Source organism: Odocoileus virginianus, unplaced genomic scaffold, assembly GCF_023699985.2.
Source record: "Odocoileus virginianus isolate 20LAN1187 ecotype Illinois unplaced genomic scaffold, Ovbor_1.2 Unplaced_Scaffold_19, whole genome shotgun sequence".
NCBI lineage: Eukaryota > Metazoa > Chordata > Mammalia > Artiodactyla > Cervidae > Odocoileus > Odocoileus virginianus.
Window position 1 is genome coordinate 804,285 of NW_027224281.1, and position 3,086 is coordinate 807,370.

The 3,086-nt window shown below is 42.8% G+C and overlaps 1 pseudogene; it reads left to right on the forward strand.

The window, feature by feature from the left end:
• Nucleotides 1-416: 416 nt before the first annotated feature.
• Nucleotides 417-2,517, forward strand: LOC110148319 (olfactory receptor 10G9-like; annotated as a pseudogene).
• Nucleotides 2,518-3,086: the final 569 nt, after the last annotated feature.

Below are 3,086 nucleotides of genomic sequence, written 5' to 3' on the forward strand. Positions count from 1 at the left end.
GTGAGCCTCAGACAAGATTTCAGACTCAGCCAAAACCTTGATTTCAATGTGATGAGTCCTTGAGTAGGAAAACCCAGCTGACTTGACTCAAAAAACCTTTAAGACAGTAAATTTGAATTGTTTTATGCTACTGAATTTGTACTCATTTATGATACACCAATAGATGAATTCATAGAATTTCTCCACTTCCTTTTGCATATCTGTATGTGTGTGTGTGAGAGAGAGAGAGAGAGGATGATGATGAAATCATTCCATTACTTTTTTCAAAGAAGCTTCATAATAAGCAAAGTTGAGTATGACTCTAGAATTATCTACCTTGAATGATGCAGCTTCTATCTAGAGAATGGGTTCTCAGTTCTCCCTTAAGGCTGGGTGCTTTTCATATTCCCACAGAGAGAGAGCAAAAACTTGGGGAGATGACAAACATGAGCCTAGTGACAACATTCATCCTCTCAGGCCTTCCCCATCCACCAGATCTGGACACATTCCTCTTTGGAATTTTCCTGGTGATCTATGTCCTCACTGTGATGGGGAACCTTCTCATCCTGCTGGTGATTATAGTGAATCCCCACCTGCACACCCCCATGTACTAGTTCCTGGCCAACCTGTCCTTCATTGACATGTGGTTCTCCACGGTCACTGTGCCCAAGATGCTGATGACCCCGGTGTCCCCAGAAGGCAGTGCTATCTCCTTCCCCAGCTGTGTGGCCCAGCTCTACTCCTCCCACTTCCTGGGCAGCACCGAGTGCTTCCTCTACACCGTCATGTCCTATGACCGCTTCCTGGCCATCAGTTACCCGCTCAGGTATGCCAGCATGATGAGTGGGAGGACGTGTGCTCTCCTGGCCACAACCATGTGGCTCAGTGGCTCTGTGCAGTCTGATGTCCAGATCACACTGATGTTCCATTTGCCCTTCTGTGGACCAACCAGATCCAACATTACATCTGCAATGCACCATCTGTCCTCAAACGGCCTGTGCAGACATGTCCACTGTGGAGATGGTGATCTTTGTCAACATTGGGTTGGTGGCTTCAGGCTGCTTTCTCCTGATAGTGCTGTCCTACGTGTCCATCGTCCATTCCATCCTGAAGATCCACACCTCAGAGGGGCAATGGAGAGTCTTCCAGACCTGTGCCTCCCACTGCACTGTGGTTCTTTGCTTCTTTGTTTCCTGTGTTTTCATTTACCTGAAACCAGCTTCCAAGGAGGTTGTGAACAGGATTGTGGCTGTTTTCTACACTGTGCTGACACCCCTTCTGAACCTGTGGTCTACACCCTAAGGAATAAGGAAGTGAAGAAAGCTCTGTTGAAGCTTAAAGACAAAGTAGCATATTCACAAAGCAAACAATCTCTGCACTGTACATATGCTTACTTCAAAAACAGTAATAAAATAATATAGTAATATAATTTCATCAACATGAAATGTACTATGTATATAGTTTTCAGTGTTAAACTTTATTCACACTACTTAGTCAGAAATATCTGTTTCACAGATTTCTTTGAGAATTTTTAAAAATTACAAGTTTTTTATTTACAATAAACATGCTTAAATTTTGATCTATGAACTCATTTCTCTGCAGTACATTTATGTTACATTTTTCCCACTCTTATTGACATGTAGTTGACATATAACATCGTTTCTGCCTTTTTAAGGGCTTCCCTGGTGGCTCAGATGGTAAAGAGTTTGCCTACAGTGAGAGAAACCAGGTTCTCTCCCTGGGTCAGGAAGATCTCCTGGAGAAGTAAATGGCAACCCACTCCAATATTCTTACCTGGAAAATCCCATGGACGGAGGAGCTACAGTCCATGGGGTCGAAAAGAGTCAAACAAGACTGAGCGACGTCACTTTCTACCTTTTTAAAAAGTAAATATTCAACCTGTATCTCAGATGCAGAGGAGTGACTTACTTATATATTCTTAAGTTGATAATATGATTTTTGTTTATGTCTTATGCACACCAACATGGGGTTTTAGAATCCAGGGACACTGTTAACACTGTTCAAGGACAGCAACAATTATCAGAGGTCATTTACTTATGGATGCAGCTGTGCATCTGCCTCCTCAGTTCTTTTTGTGGCTCCATGTGTGTGTGTGTGTGTGTGTGTGTGTGTGTGTGTGTGTGTGTTTACACGTGTCTGTTTGCATGAAGGTCCCAAGGTAACTAGTCCTGTTCCCAGGACATCTTGACCCTGGTCAGTGCTGCCACACTGTAAGAGTCCCACACTTCTGAGCAACTTGTCTCTCTAGATAGGTCTGCTAGGATAAGCTGTGGCTCTGAGAGACTCCTTTCAGAGACTGAAAACCATCACCACCTTCAGAGAGCCCTGTGGTTTTTCAGGTTTGGTCAGTGTGATCAGGAGGAAGCTACCATCAAATACCTTCAGTCTCCATCACACAATCTGACTTTAAATTCTTGTGTTACTGAACCAGATGCCCATATTCAGCACGATCATTCTATACTGGGCTATTTCACTATGGGTGGTGATGACAGTCATGCTGCTCAGAGAGCTCCTTAGATTACCAAACCTCAGCTTCCTCCAAGACAGGGACACTGTACATTGCAGGCTGAAGCCAAGGGTGCTTCCTATTTAGAAAGTAGAATAATTAAAGTGTAATTAAGTCACTTGGTATCATGGGATTTCAACATATTTCTTTCACAAGTTAGAAAAATAAAGCCTAGTAAAGACAAAACTTATGCCAGAAAGTGAAGATGAACTAAAGAGCCTCTTGATGAAAGTGAAAGAGGAGAGTGAAAAAGTTGGCTTAAAGCTTAATATTCAGAAAACTAAGATCATGGCATCTGGTCCCATCACCTCATGGGAAATAGATGGGGAGACAGTGGAAACAGTGTCAGACTTTATTTTGGGGAGCTCCAAAATCACTGCAGATGGTGATTGCAGCCATGAAATTAAAAGACACTTACTCCTTGGAAGGAAAGTTATGACCAACCTAGATAGCATATTAAAAAGCAGAGACATTACTTTGTCAACAAAGGTCCGTCTGGTCAAGACTATGGTTTTTCCAGTGGTCATGTATGGATGTGAGAGTTGGACTGTGAAGAAAGCTGAGCACCAAAAAATTGATG